We start from the raw sequence: 17012 nt of genomic DNA, 5'->3' as shown, positions 1-17012 counted from the left end.
AAAGCAACCCTTCAAATTGAGCAGTTGACAGAGGTCAGTGATGGAAGACAGTAATAAAATTCTGTCATCCTTCTGCATTGTAATTTTGGGCCCTTTCCTCGCAGTATTGCTGCAACCCTAAATAACATACTATAATACTTGAATATGACAAGATGAGTATCCGCCCAAGCTCAAGGGATTGCAAGCAAGATTGACATCCCGGCTCTGAATCTCAATGTGAAAATTCTGTGAGGTGCACAGAATGTCATAGGCACAGGAGGGGGCAGGTGGCAGACACCCAAAGCAGCTTAAATAGATGAGCATGGGAGGCCTATGTGCCTCCAAATACATCCAGCCATCTCCCAATATGCTGATGGCTAATAAAACCCTAATTTTTTCCAACACAAACTCTAAATCAGAAAGACAAACATTCCAAACCGCTTGCCTTGAGATCTACCGCCTTCTCCATGGTCACCGCCATACATCATGCCTCAGTGCCAGCAGGGATTTCTTTGTTTAATTAGGATATTAACAGTGCCAAGGTCGGAGAGGCTGGTAGGTGAAGCCCTATAACCACAACGCTACGATGCTAATTTCACATCCTACTGAGTAGTATTATTAGATTTTCATAACTATAGCTGAAAATGTAATGCCCACACTAAACAGCGCCAATCTGCGAGGGAAGTGTCCATTGCTTTTGAGGTTTATTTCCCTCCTCCCTCAAAGTTGGCAGAGGCAAATACCCAGTCCACTGCTTTATGCCCATAAGTGTTTAAATGGTGCAAATCTGGATCCAACCAGGAAAGCAGATGTTGGGTGATCACCCCATTAACATTCTGTAACTAGCCCTGCATGAGCAGGCCAGAGCCATTTCTGAACAATCACAGAGGCATTTGCAAATGTGTATTTACAATCTGACAGCAGTGTAATTGCTGTGAAGATGCCTGACCTCTCTGGCGGTGCAGAAAGCTTCCCTTCCCACTGTTTGTGGATGTGAACTACATGGGCCTCACCTGCTTTCTGGAAGGAGCCAGGGCAGCTGAGCTCTGCAACCTGAAGACACCACAGTTAGAGTGCTGGCTCTTTACAGATAGCTGCATGATGGTCCTTGTCTTTTGTTAATTGCAACTATGGTCAGGGTTCTAATTAAATATCCAATCTAGATGAAATCAAAAGAAGCTGTTGGGGGCTGGAGAGAGAGATTAGTGGGCAAAGTTCTTACTGGGCAAACCTGAGGACCTAAGTTCTATACTTAGAACCCATTTTTTTTTTTAAAGCCAGGCACGGTGGCACTGGTTTGTCATTTCAGGGCTAGGGAGATGGGAGCACGCAGAGCCTCCTGAGGCTCACCAGCAACCAGCATAATGAAATGGGCAGATTCCAAGCCACTCACAGACCTTGTTCAAAATATAAAGTGGAGGAGGACTGGGGAGAATGGTTCAGTTGATAAAAATAAAGTTTTGCTGCCCAAGCATAAGGACCCAAGTTAAGATGCCCAGAATCCATGTAAAACTTGGGCATAGCAGGTAGAGGTTTGTAGTCCTGGTGCTGTGGTAGAAGCAAGTGGACACCAGGGGCTTGCTTGCCAGGCAATCTAGTTGAAATGATGACCTTCAGGTTCAGGGAGAGACCACCAAAAAATAAAACAGCAGCAATGGCAAAGGACATGCTGAGGTCCGTTCCTGGCTGTCCACGTGCAATCATGTGGGGTGATTGCACCTGAACACACACCATCACACCATGCCCATAAACACATGAAGAAGGATGCCAAAGAGTAGTGAGGGCAATTTTTAAGAGAAATAGCCTTGAGACAGAAAAATGGTACTAGATTTTCAAGCAGAGCAGGTGGACCTTGCCTCTGGTGCTGCCCATTAATAAACTCTGTGACCTTGGAAAATAAATCTCTGCTCTATGGCACTGGACCTAAGGCTCCTTGTGTATAAAGTTAATCTGAAGTATGCCGTCTCTAAACTTCCACCGAAAGCCCGTTCTGGATTTGCTCAGCTATATTTGACTACATTGTGGGTGTATAGGCAATTGAGCTTAATGGTTTACACAGGAAAAATAAGACCGAGACCAAAAGAAAAGAATACCGCTTTCCCCTGCCATTTGAAACTAGCAGTATGCCAAGGGTTTATTATATGAAAATACCATTTGGTGGGGTTAATTAAAAATCCTGACATTCAGAGCAGGGATTTGAGGCAGGAATGTGCAAGTCTGGAACTCTGGGTAGCATTGGACAGCCCTCTAAACGTTGCATCTTATTAAGTATAGTGTTAGGCATTAGGAAGGGGACATTTGGAGGCCTGTGTTCCAAAGCCAAGTGCTGGTTGGTTTTGCACATTTCGTTTGAATTATAGCATGTTTAATAGGATTTAGCTGCGGTGCCTCTGCTTAACAATCTGTTTCCTTGGCAATGCAATCCCCAGTAGGGCAAAGGGCATATGGAAATCACGGGCTAGTTGGTAATTTAGCAAGCAAAATAAAGAGGGAAGAATTTCATTCAATGTACACCTTTGTATCCTTGATCCCCCTGCACAAGAAGAGGAAAAGGGGGGGGCAGCATTAAGTTTGTGCTGGGTTCTTAATAAATGGAAAGTGTTGTTGGTACTAGAAAACATTTTTATATGCTGCTGAGTGCTCTAAGAGACAAACAAGTTATTCTATTTGTCCCCGAATATTCACCAGTATTCGTTCTGTACCTCCACACACACTTCCTCCATCAGTTCTGCCTCCATGTCTCCTGTCTCCCCCCACACACTTCCTCCATCAATTCTGCTTCCATGTTTCCTGTCTCCCCTCTAGCACAAGTTCAACTGCAATTCACCCACGTGCATCCTGTTCCTCCCATGCCCCAGTGGCCCCTGCTCGATCCACTCCCACCTGGACCTACAAGTCTGCTAGCCTTCCTTCCCCAGATCCTACTCCTCTTCCCTGCACTTCACACTCCACTCAACATTCAGGGCCACGTGGCATCTTGTCATGTCTTGTGCCACTCTTGGGGTGTGGTTGCACAGAAATGAAGTTTTGACCAGTTTCTCCTCCTTACAGAATGACACATCCTTGACCCTGCTTACCTCTGGCTTTTCCAATCCTGCTGGCCTCGTTCACTCCTCAGCACTTTTGCACTCAGTGTCCCCTTTCCCCAGAATGCCCTTCACCCATGATTGGCACTAGTCTCCTCATGTCAAGCATCAATTTTTTTTTAATTTTATTGCTTTTTATTGAGCTCTACATTTTTTTCTGCTCTCCTCCTTGTTTCTCCCCTCCCCTTCAACCCTCTCCCAAGGTCCCCATGCTCCCAATTTACTCAGGAGATATTGTCTTTTTCTACTTCCCATGTACATTAGATCCATGTAAGTCTCTCTTAGGGTTCTCATTGTTGTCTAGGTTCTCTGGGATTGTGATTTGTGGGCTGATTTTCTTTGCTTTACATTTAAAAAACCACTTATGATTGACTACATGTGATAATTGTCTTTTTAGGTCTGGGTTACCTCACTCAAAATGATGTTTTCTAGCTCCAATCATTTGCCTGCAAAATTCAAGATGTCATTATTTTTTTCTGCTGTGTAGTACTCCATTGTGTAAATGTACCACATTTTCCTTATCCATTCTTCAGTTGAGGGACATTTAGGTTGTTTCTAGGTTCTAGCTATGACAAACAATGCTGCTATGAACATAGCTGAGCACATGTCCTTGTGGTACAATTGAGCATCCTTTGTATATATACCCAAAAGTGGTATTACTGGTTCTTGAGAAAGAAGGTTGTTTTCTAATTTTCTGAGAAGTTGCCACAATGGCATCCAAAGGGGCTGTACCAGCTTGCACTCCCACTAGCAATAGATGAGTATTTCCTTTACTCCACATTCTCTCCAGCATACGTTGTCATCAGTGTGTTTTATCTTGTCCATTCTTACAGGTGTAAGATGGAATCTCAAAGTTGTTTTGATTTGCATTTCTCTGATGGCTAAGGATGTTGAACATTTTCTTAAGTGTCTTTCAGCCATTTTTAGACTCCTCTGTTGAGAGTTCTCTGTTTAGGTCTGTACTCCATTTTTTAATTGGATTGTTCATTCTTTTGACGACTAATTTCTTGAGTTCTTTGTATATTTTGGAGATCAGACCTCTGTTTGATGTGGTTGGTGAAGATCTTTTCCTATTCTGTAGGCTGTCATTTTGTCTCGTTGACCATGTCCTTTGCTTTACAGAAGCTTTTCAGTTTCAGGAGGTCCCATTTATTAGTTGTTTCTCTCAGTGTCTCTGATGCTGGGGTTGTATTTAGGAAGTGGTCTCCTATGCCAGTGCTTTCAAGTGTACTTCCCACTTTCTTTCTATGAAGTTCAGTGTGGTTGGTTCTATGGAGGACTTTGATCCATTTGGACTTGAGTTTTGTGCATACTGATAGATATGGATTTATTCTTCTACATGTTGGTATCCAGTTATGCCAGCACCATTTGTTAAATATCAAGCATCGGTTTTAACCACACAATACACTTGTCTATGCTGAGAAAGTCTTGCTCTGACATCACTCTATTGTATATGCGCATTTTAATTTCCTATATTTTACAAATCTGTTATTTTGAGTACTTATTCATGTTTCCCTTTATTGCTCACCCTACCAGACAATCTCCGTGAACAGGGCAACCTTTTATTATATTTTATTTTCTGCGAAGAATGTAAATAATCCTTAAATGGATAAATGAGCTGGAATTCATTTTATGAAACTAGGTCTAAGTCGTTTGCAACAAAGAAGTAACTCCTTATAATATTGAAATCTTATTAATAATTAGGTAAAAATTATTCCCCAACACTATGGCTTTTATTCTTACTCTTTAAAAATATATTAGCTGGGCCTGGTGGATGTTGAAGTTCGACTTTCTGTTCAGTTCAGTTGATCACTCATGTGACAGGCATGAGATGTGGCTAGTCACTGATGCCACGTTGACCCATTTAGAAAAAGTGGTTTTAAAACAATGAATCATTTGTTTTAGGAGAAGAGTTTTGTAATTTGAAAATGTCCCTTTTCTTTTATTTAAAACTATATCAAATATTCTATTATAGTGTTGTTTAATATATAACCTGTATTGCTATACATAAAGTTTTGTTTTAAAGTAGATATTAGCTACATGTGGATGAACCTAAGAACTCTAGGACTTGGGAAAGCTGTGGCGAAAAGGATTACCACAGATTAGAGGGTGGACTTGGCTATTCAGGGTGGATGTATAGGCAGTGTGAGCCCCTGTCTCTAAAAGGTAAAATGATAGATAGAACATTCGCTCCAACCTGAGCTGATTTTTTTATAACCTTTTGTATATCATTACATTTTATATTTGTCAATGCATTTTTCTTGAACCAAAGATATTTAATTTATCCTCAGCCTTTGATCCTCTCTCTCTATTTGTACACAGTGAGGAAAACCAAAGACATCAAAGAACTTAGAAAATGTTTTTTAGAACTACAGAATATAGAAAAACCGATGTACCCATTATTGTCAAGTAATTTTTTTTTGTTTTGTTATTGTTGCTGTTGTTAGAGATGGGGTTCTTTGTGTAACAGTTCTGGCTGTCCTGGAACTCACTTTGTAGACCATGTTGGCCTCCAACTCACAGAGATCCACCTGCCTCTGCCTCCCATATGCTGAGATTAAAGACGTGTGCCACATCTCTGGCAAGTAATTTTATATGTATCTCTGTAGTTGGAAGAATAGTTGTCAAACTGCTAAAAGTTCCCAAGACAGGTCCTGGGATCATAACTGTCCTTTATGTTGTTTAGGACTTAGTGAGTTTTTCTCATCTCCCACTTCCTCATTTTCCCAAAATGTTTATGCATTTGATAGTCAGAAAAAAAAAACTTTTAAAGACAGGAATTTTCAAATGTTAAAATACAGAAGGTCTTGGTATTTGAGTATGAAAGACAGAAGTTCTAACCTCTAAATTTTAAATTGCATAGCCCTACATTCTGGGAGAAACACTGCAAAGTTCAAGTTTCTGAACAGTGTGCAGTGGGGCTTACCATTTCAGTCCTGTACCTGAGATCATAAAGCAGCTACATTACGAATCAGAGTAGCCTGGGGAGAGAGCTCACTTGGTAGAGTGTTTACCCAGCAAGCACCAGGCATTAAAGAGGGCCTATTGACTCACACCTGGGATCGCAGCAATCAGAAGGTAGCGTTAGGAATATCAGAAGTTCATGGGCATCTTTTCCTCCACAATTAGTTTGAGAGAAGAAGCAGAGCGAGTGCTAGATCAATGTACATTATTGTGAATCTCCATCCTCCTTTGTCTTCTTCAGATGGCACTTGAGAATGGGTGTGGCCTGAAGAAGGCGTGCACAGTCACCTGACCCACGTGGGCAGAGGAAGAAGGTCTTTAAGAATCCATGTTCCGCTGAAGCATGTGCTCCAAGTTTGCTGTTAGCAATCTTCAAAACGAGAAGAAATGCCTTGGAAGGCAACGATTCTGATGGCTTTTTTAGTCATAATATTTTCTTCAAGTAATCGCATTTAGCCACAGTGTTAATGTTGGTATCAGACACGTGAAATTGTCAAGCGTTCATTCTATCAGTTCTGTTCCTCTAGAGAAGTCCTCGTACAAAATGAAAGAAAACGTGAATTCAAATTCTGTATCCCGAATTCTCAGCGCCTGAATCCAGCTGAGGTGACCAAGTGTTTCACACATGGCTTTATCTGTCTGGTTAACACCATAATGGAATTATCACGCATACGAGCCCTGCTTCCTTTGTTCTTCCTCTTTCCTTGCTCCTTACCCATCCCCAACCGCACCGTGGTACTTTACTGTGTCTTCGGTTCACATCTCTGTAGTATAAATTGTCCATAAAGAAAAGATCTGAGAAGTCTGGGGCTTTCTGTGTGCCAAAGTGATGTGTGGAGCAGAGTTCTTCCTCTCTCGAGTCTCTGTTTTCATCGATTAGTGCACATGGGACAGAGCTATACTCTGAGAAAGCAAACTGACCCCACACTTCGTAGGAACCAACAAAGTCTAGGCATGTTAGAACTTAGAGGGGCCTCAGGTACAAATCAGTTACAAAGAGAACACAGGATGCCTACGAGAATATCCATCGAGGAAGACTATAATCTCTGGGTAGAACCTGGGAGTAAGCAACACCTTGTGGTTCAGCAAACACTGTGGTGGTGTGAGTTTTCTCTGCTGCTTTGTAGACCCAACCTTAGCAGATAAGTGTCATCCTAGAACTGCAAGTCTGAACCCCTGAAGGTTCTTGTTACTGCTCCCTTGTCTTATTTCTGCTGCTCACTTGTCTCAAGCAGTGTTGACATATAGTCTAAGACCATCAGCCCCTATAATTGGCTCATTAAGAATGGAAACTTGAGGCCGGGCGATGGTGGCGCACGCCTTTAATCCCAGCACTCGGGAGGCAGAGGTAGGCGGATCTCTGTGAGTTCGAGACCAGCCTGGTCTAGACAGCTAGTTCCAGGACAGGCTCCAAAGCCACAGAGAAACCCTGTCTCGAAAAACCAAAAAAAAAAAAAAAAGAATGGAAACTTGAAATTATGAAAAGCATCCAGTCTGCTCCTTTGTAGCTATGTCTGCCTTGCATGGCATGACCGTCTGCATCATGGAGAAGTGATTATTGACAACCCAAAGAATATGGTGGCCCTGCAGTCCTGGCAAGGAACTTACAGCTGATATCAGCACAGCTGATAGGAATGGTAATAAAGCTGCTAACGCTCCCTCTTAGGAGGTGGGGAAGGTCAACAGATCCTCACCTAAGACCTGCACCTAACTGGACTCATCGTGAGAAAGGATGCGCTGGAGTACAGAGAAGGTGGAAGGTTGGCTGGGGGGGTTGCAACCTTTGTCCAACTCTCCATAAACTGTCATTGTGCAGGCATTGAGAGTGTTCAGCCATACACACTGCCTTTGAATCATCCAAGCAACAGCAAATAACCTCCTAAACGTGTCTGTTTAGCAAGTGGGGCTTGGCTGGACCGTTCCTTCGGTCTGTTGGTGCCTTGGCTGGGATGAAGAGATGTTGCATCTTCCCAGAGAAAGCCATGTGACAGCTTGACAGTTTCAGGCGTCCTGATCTGAGCATATGGATTTAGAGTGTGACTAATTACAAGCGAGTATTTGGAGAAAATATTATGACTAAAGAGTAATCAGAACCTTTGTTGCCCAAGTAATTGTCTAAGCGAACACAAAACATGGAATGCATGTTTTAACTCTGCACGTGGATTCTAAAGACCTTTGTACTTTGCTCCCATGGAACGGGCAACTGTGTGCCCCTGATGTCCTCATCTACCCACTGCTACTGTAAAGTGTGGTCTTAAGGGAAACAAAGAACAAACGAAATAAACAGCAATGCACATTTATGTAGTGCTTCGCTCTGCGGCTTCACCCCCTCCCCACTAAACGCACTGTGTAGGCAAGAGTTTCCTTGTATTTCTGATCCACTTGCCTTTACCTCCTGGGTGCAGGGATAACAGATGTGTTCCAATATGTCGGGCTTATGCAGAGCTGGGGATGGAGCACAGGGCCTCGTTCATGCTCAGTACATTTTCTGCCAGCTGAGCTCTTTCCTCCACCACCTCTGGTTCTTAGTTGTTCTTATAATCAGGTACAAGACTGAAACAGCCCTATTGTATGCTGTAAGGTGGCTTATCGAATTTTAATGTTTCCCCAGGGGCATAAGGTTATTCAAATGAGGACTGCTGTTGCTAAATATATAGTTTCTTTTGGCCTCTAGGGCCAGGGACTCTAAGGACCAGGCCCCTTTTGTCCCTTACAGATACCCCATTCCACTGATATTCAAGTCCCTTATATAGGATCATAGGATTTGCACATCATCTACCCAGAGTCTCACAAGTTTTTTGTTAGAGTACTTACACCTGGTAATGGTCAATTTTAACTGCCAACTTGATCCAACCTAGAGTCTCTTGCAAAGAGAGTCTTCATGAGTGTTCATCCACTCATTGACACATTGGCTCGGGGTCATGTCATTGAGGTACCATCTTGATTCTCTTCAATGACGCAGAAATACCCACCCTATGTTCTGGTAGTGGCCCAGATTTTTAAAACAAAGCCATGGAAGAAAGAAAACTTGTTTGCTTTTATGCTTACATCGCCTTCACTCTTGCTGGTGAGTTAATCTGCTCTATTGCTGCTGCTCCTGCTGCTGCTGCTGCTGCTGCTGCTGCTGCTGCTGCTGCTGCTACTGTGACAATGATGATGATGACGATGATGATGATGATTCCTTTGCTATCGCAGCTTCTGCAGGCTTCAGATGTTCACTGAAGACCAGCAGCTCTCTAGGTATTGTCTAGACCTTCAGTGCCAGATTGGGATTGCAGAGGCCTCCAGCTTCATAGAATGTGTGCAACCAGCTCCTCTGTTTCTTCAGTGTGGGACAGCCATTGCTGACTGCCAAAACTGCCAATCTAATAAGCTCAATCAGCCAATCTAATAAGTCCCCATTAGTATATATTCCTTCTATCTCTTTGTTCCCCTGGAGAACCCTGCTGAATGCAGCACCTAATACAATATAAATGCTACTTAAATAGTTATTATGCTATTATTTAGGGAATAATAGCATGGAGTCTCTATACATATGCAACGGACACATTTTAAAACCTATTTTTCAATCCATAGCTAGGAGAACTCACAAAAGCAGGCCACAGAGACAGAGGAGACTGATGTTAGGTCCATCCCATTTGTGACAAAAGCTTACCACCAAAAGCAGCAGCATTTGTTTGCCTTCTGTTGCTATGATAAACACCAGGATCCAAAGCAACTTAGGAAGGAAAGGGTTTATTTCATCTGACAACTCCCAGGCCACAGGCCATCACTGAAAGGAGTCAGGACAAAATCTCAAGGCAGGAATCTGGAGGCAGGAATTCAAGTAGAGACCACAGCAGACTACTGCTTACTGACTTGCTCCTCATGGTTTATACAGCTTGGTTTTTGTTGTTGTTTGTTGTGTGTTTTTGTTTTGGTACAACTCACAACCATCTTCTTAGTGGTGGTAATCAAGAAAACACCCCACAGACCCACAGACTTGTCTCCAGGCCAATCTAATGGAGGCCCTTTCTCAACTGAGATTTCTTCTTTGCCAATGATTCTAGTTTGTGCCAAGTTGGTAAGAAAACTATCCAGCCCAGAACCCTCGCACCTACTGCCTGTCTCACAACACGGCTGTCTGAGTTTCTTCTCCCAGATATCAGTGCTGCTTGCGTAGCCTCTGCAGGGGCAGAACAGACATGTCAAAGGAAACCACAGAAGTGGGGCTCTTCTATGCTAGTTAACTCCAAGAATTCTAGGCCACACGAATTTCAGAAGGCCTCTAGGAGTGAAGTGAAGGGAAAGCAAAGCAAAACAACGAGCAGACGACAGAACGGAAACTGCCTGCCGAAGAATTCTATCCTTTCCTCTCGTCTCCACAGGCAACCTAACAAGTGCATCAATTTCGTCTTCCAGCTAATAGCACAACGAGAGATAAGCTCACTAATGAGTGTTTTCATTTGGAACTTGAGACCGTGGATGTTTGCAGGGCACACCGCACGGCTAAACTGCTGCCTCTGCTCAGCTTGTCCTGAGAAATAACGTGGCTGTTCTTACATTGACGTCATCAAATAAATTCTCTTGGCTATGAAGATTTACTTGGGCCTCCGGGATAACTAAAAGTACACAATTAAATTATCTCAATCTACTCACATTTTGCAGCAAACCATTCCCATATACAATTTTCACTCTCTTGCTCTGCTGCTGAATCCGGCTGAGTTAATGAGAAATGAACCATGCTGTGTATTATTTATTCCTCAGATTATCCCCCAAACGCCCTAAAGTTTGATCAATAAAAATGAAACCTTCAAGGGGCCAACATTTCAAAAAAGCAATACCAAAGGCACTTGGAAGATACAATTCTCTTGGCTGATTTAAGGTCCAAAGAAATGAATCCACCCTCCCCAGTTCCCACTGACTTATCCACAGAAATGGTTCTCCAAGGGGGATGAAGATGAACGGCAGCAGACTCCATTTTTGAGAATCTGCCAGTTCAAGTAAATACTCTGTTGATACCACAGTGCTCTGAAGTAGGGAATCATAATCACAGCCTCTAGTTCTGAAGACGTACTGGTACTGATCTAAAGCACAGATACACAGATTATTGCCCATACCCTGATTAACAAAGTTTTATTAGCGCACAGCCCTGTAAAGTCAAGAGTTGCTACAGGACCCTGTTCCCTGAAAAGCTTAAAACTTGAAAAGAGCCTGTCAAGTTTCAAGCAAAGCTATATATATTTACTATCTTCAGTTTTGTATCCACTGAGGGCCCCACCAGGCTCCAATGGATAGTTATAAATCCTTGAACATACAGATGATACAGGTCAAACCCTCTGTGTTTTGGTCTGGAAAGATGACTTAGTGGTTAAAGCACTGGTTGCTTTTTCAGAGGACCTGGGTTTGTTTCTCAGCAAATACATGATGGAACTCCAACTCCAGGGAATCTGATCCCATTTTTCTGACCTTTATAGATACCAGGCATGAATACAGTGTAAACACATGGGCAGGCAAACACACATGCAGATAATATAGCTAAATCTTAAAAAACTTAAACTCCCATAGGTCTCAAACCAAAATAAACTATTGGAAAGGGACTTGTAGGGAGAAGGGGTTAGCAAGACTGGGAAGAAGACCAGAGCGGGTGGGAAAATTACAGGAATATAAATGTACTTTCAGACAAGTGTGAAGTTATCAAAAGGCAAATTCAATTAAGAGTTTAAAATGAAAAAATATATTATTATTACTGTAATAAAAATACATCACTGTGGATGTCAACAATAAAAATATTCACCATCTGTCCATTAACTGAAAAAGCTTGCTAATCTCTCATCTAGATGACTTTCTAGACTTTTCATATTTCACCCTTAGTGCTGGAGAGACAGCTCAGTTGTTAAGAGAGCTTACAGCTTCCACAGACCAATCATGTTCAGTTCCCACCACCCATATCAGGTGGCTCACAGCCTCCCATAACTCTAGTTGCAGGAAATCTGGCACCCTCTTCTGGGCTCTATGGGTACTGCATAAACATGGGGCACATAAACTCATGTGGGCACATAAACTCATGTAGGCACATGCACATGAAAAATGCTAAATATTTTCTTTAACCTTCATCAACACCAAGAGATTGGAAGATGCTTTTGTCATTCCTGTTCTACAAATGGTGAAACAAAAATGCATAGAGTTCTAAATTTCTCTAAGAAAAGGAAGGACTCAGTGCACTTCTTACCAGTTGTAGAATTTACACACTTAACAAATCCACGGTGCTTTCTTCCTAAAGCTACTACACCATGGCCCTTCCTCCCTTCCAGGTAATATCTGTTGCCAGATATTCTTTTAATTCAGGCTGGGGAAGCAAAATAGGAGCCTCCATCAGGTGTATGGGTAGGCAGTGAGTGGCGTGTAGGGGGAGCTAGTGGAAGGGAGGGTCCTTCTGTATTCCATGTTGTATAAATACCAGCCATCAGTCAAAAATCCTACCCATGACACGAGAGCTTTTCTGATCAAACATTGTATTTCCTTTCTCCTGATCTCTGAAAATCTGATTAATTAGCTTAGGAAAAATTCAAGGATATCTTTATTGTTTCTATGCTACAAAACATTCTGGTATGCTCTTTGCCTCTGGTGTGACCCTTCTTGGTGACTCACAAGAAGAATGAGTTCATCACTAAAATTTGAGAAACTTTATTACTGAAGATCTACTAAGTATGAAATTAAGAGACATGATAGGCTTTACAATGCAACTCATCCAAATATTCATTGGCAAGCTGCCAACCCTTCAAGGGTCTATACCTTCATTGTTGTCTTGTTCACTGTCATTTCTGTCTCTTAACAAGACAGGAGAACCCAATGCTGCCTGTCTGCAATAACCAGTGGTCCTCTGATCTCAGACAACTGAAGGATTGAACAGGCCTGTGCTTCTGAGTGCTGCTCACCCTCGAAACTGTCTAGAGATATCCATCACACAGGCGTATAATTACCACCAGCACAAACTTTCTAGTTTTGGAGACACTGAGCAGAGAACAGACCCGATTTGTCATGAAGGAGTCAAAGGGCCCTCCAGGCATGCCGAGTAGATGCTCCCGTGCCCTTTCATTCTGGTACCCCTTCTCTGTTTAAAAAGCATTGGCATAGCAACTAGCTTTCTGGTTACTTCTGAATAGCTGTCCCTCTAACTCAGACTGCAATTGCATCTCTTCTCTTCTTTCCAGCAGTTCAAAGATGGTGCGTGTAGGACATCACAATCATGGGGTCAGACTACTCTTCCCAGTCAGCCTTCAGGGCAGGGAAGGGCCAGAGCTGGCACGACAATTCCTCTATATGCAAGACACCAGGCCTGTGGTCTCATGAGAAACACTGGGCCTGCGACAAAATTCTCACATTCTACTCTTAGCTCTAACATTTGCTTTGTGCCCTAGAGCAAGGAGGGATTTGTGTGTGTATCTCCGTGTGTGTGTGTGTGTGTGTGTGTGTGTGTGTGTATCTGTCTGTCTGTGTGCTGATGTAAATTTGATACTGCTAAAACCCAAGACCCCATATTTTTAAATACTTTTCATTTATTTTTAGTGTTTGTAACTATTTTATGTGGTGGGCCTGGGATTTGATCTAAAGTTAGCTGAACTCCAGGACCAATTCTCTGCTTGTATTTGTGAACTTTGCCATGGGTGTGTCCCACATCTACTATTAATTTATTAAACACAACTACCTATTTTATTTCATTTTACGTATTTTGAGACAGAGCCTCATGTATTCCAGGCTAGCCTCAAACTCACTATATATCTTAAGAATGACCTTGAGTTAATGATTCTCCTGCCTCTACTTCCAGAGTGCTGGGATTACAGGTGTGTATCACTAAAGCCCCAGTTATGCAGTAGTAGGGATCAAATCCAGCATCTTGTGCATGCTACATAAACACTCTACCAACTCTGCTACACCCCCAACCTTCACAAATACATTTATTCTTAAATGAAAATATATTTCACTATAAAGGAAAACCAATGTTGCCTGTCACCAAAAGAAGACAAAATGAGAAACAAAGAAGTACCATAAAAGCATAACAGTTATTGCTGCCCACTAGTATGAGTTCCATTAATCAAAAATTAGGCAGTGTTCTCTACTGAGGAAGTCAAGTAGAGTTCAATGGAGAAGCCAATAACAAAGCTGTGAGCAAGGCTAAAGGACCCTAACAAGGAGCTGGCAACAGTGGGTGCAATTATCTACAAGGCTAGTCTTGGCAGATTTAGCAAATGAAAGTATCAGATGTCTAGTTAGTTGGAAATACAGAAAAAAATTATATATAATTCTGTTCCATATACTATGTAGAACCTAGTTATATTAAAATGACTAGTGATTTATTTGAAATTAAAGTTAACTGGTTGTTTAGTGCGTTTTTGACAACACTTACCCAGGTGTGAAGAGAGTAGGTTAGAGAGAGCAGGAACTGTTACAGGGGAGAGAGTGCTGCCTTCTGGATGCTATGGCCTTCCTTAGGAGTCGGGATAACCTAACTGGACAGGGTGTGCATTGGTAGAGTGCATCTTGAACTCTCTCTTCATCTAATCTAACAGCTGTCTGCTGGCATTTCTAATTATTTAGACAATTCTGAATTTAGCAAGTAAGTGCACTTATTGGTCCATTCCAATGATTTCCCTGGAAACTGACCTCCTGGGGGAAGAAGAAGTGAGTATTACCTTGAGAGCAAATAGAAGATGCTCCCAAGCACCTGTTGAAGATCTGGGACTGAAGCCTCATCTCTCCCAGTTCTGAGTTGCAAGCTGCCAACTTGATACTTTAGCCTTCACTTAGTCAGAAGGCATAGAGGAAAAATAGAAGTATCTAGATGATGAAGTGTTGCCTAATGCCAGGACAAAGCACCACCTACATCACTGTGGACACTGTTTAATGTATATGTCCCACACATTGGGAAGCCTATTTCAAGGCAAATGACATCAGGGGTGGACTTAGGACCAAGAGAAATAGAAACTTACCTTGGATGCAAAACTCAAAATGTCTATTCCCAACCTCAGAAATTAAGATTAAATATAGTAGTCTCATGAATAACTTTTTAAAATGCAAGAATGTCCGTGTTTGCATTGTCAATATTCTCCATCAAGACAGGACTTGCCTCTGTATTTGCAGAACCCAGCCTCCCCCTTCTTCCTTTGACTTGGCCCTGCCCCCTCAGGAAGAGTCTGCTACATGGCGAATCTCACATCTGGTGAGTACTTGCCAATTACCAAAATCCTATCTATTTATTGTATTTGCATTTCCTAACAATTCATGAGGGAAACAGAAAAGGAAAATGTCAAATCGACACTTTACAGTTCTAGTGTAGTGGTCTAAGATCAGAGGGAACTAAATTAAAACCTGTGTCTTCCTTTTAGTAGCAGATAAGCCTAGGCAATTTGCAAAGTTATCTTCCTGTAGACTCCAGGCCTTCATCTGTCCCCATTGCAGTCTGTGATTTTCTGCCTCCTACAAGATTAATATCTGCTACTTAAAAGACAAGCCAGTTAAATTCGTTTTTGAAGATGAAAATCTGAACAGCAGATACAGGCTCTTAGGAGCATCTTTCCCTTGCTGCAGCTTACAGCAGACAAAGAAAGCCAGTGTGGAACAAGCCCCATCTTCAGACAGGAAGCCAGAGAGGAGAGACTGGGTTGGGCTAGCTCAGATGTTTATGAGAACCCTTACAGAGATCTAACCATGATCCCATGAGAAATATTTCTTTCTTTTGGGCCATGAGAGGGAACATCTCCTGCTGCCCTAAAGAGGTTCTAATTTACACAGCCTCTTAATGGTTCCACACCTCTTCTTGTTACACCATCCTGAGGACCAAGCTCGGAGGACCAATGTTGTCTAAACCAGAGCATCAGACTGTGCCTGCTGGAAGGTTACTTGAAACATGGGAGGAGAAACTCTCCTGCAGGATCTCCATTTACTCTTCATCACACACCACTTCTACTGTTGACTTACTTCATTTTTTTACCCAAGGAAGAAACAAGCTATAATGAAGTCTTCTATTGCTGTGTTGCTGTGAAGAGACACCATGACCACGGCAACTTTTTTTTTATTTAATTTTTTCTCATTTTACATACTGGCCCCAGTTCCCCATCTTTCCCCTTCTCCCATCCTCCACTTCCCTCCCCTTTTTATCCCACCTCCTATCCACTCCTCAGAACTCTGATAAAGGAAAACATTTCATTGGGGCTGACTTACAATTTCGGTTTTAGTCCATTAGCATCATAGCGGGGAGCATGGCAGTGTGCAGGCACACAAGCTACTGGGGAGGTAGTTGAGAGTTCTATGTTTAGATTCACGGGAAGCAGAGGAGACATTGGACCTGGCTTGGGCATTTGAAACCCCCAAACCAGGATCCACTTCCTCTAAGAAGGTCATACCTACCCCAACAAGGCCACAGCTCGGGATCCCTATCAAGTAGTGCCACACCCTAACAACTAAGCACTCAAATATATGAGCCTTTGGGGGTCATTTCTATTTGAATCACCACAAAAGCTCTACACAGTCAAGAGGAAGGAGGAATGGGGTAACACTTTAGAAACAAACCAAGATATAAAATGGGGCTAGGGCTCTAGACTTCTTCCTCATGCCTTGGCTTCCTTCCAAACACTGTCAGAGGGTTATGGTTTTCTTTTTTCTTTTTAGTATCTTTTTGTGTGTGTGGTGGTGGTGTTTGTTTTTAAGTTGTTAGCTGAATCAGTAATAAAATGCAAAAGTCCCTTTGATCACCAATCTAATTAATTCACTTTACTGATATTCTTGATTTTTTTCATTTCTTTTCTATGTATTTGAAATAAATTTTCCCCTCCTAACCAAGGGATAAAATTGAGTTGTATGTATCATAAAACTTGCTGTCCTAACTAGCATTTACTGACAACTTGACACAGCCTAGAATTGCCTGGAAAAAGAGTCTCAGTTGAGTACCTGTCTTTAACTTGTTGATCTATGGGCACATCTGCGGGGGATTGTCTTAATTATTGA

Source organism: Microtus oregoni, unplaced genomic scaffold, assembly GCF_018167655.1.
Source record: "Microtus oregoni isolate MIOR12 unplaced genomic scaffold, Mior012 000004F_ref0000308, whole genome shotgun sequence".
Classification (NCBI taxonomy): Eukaryota; Metazoa; Chordata; class Mammalia; order Rodentia; family Cricetidae; genus Microtus; species Microtus oregoni.
The sequence above is the reverse complement of the archived record's forward strand: the minus strand, read 5'-3'. Positions refer to the sequence as shown.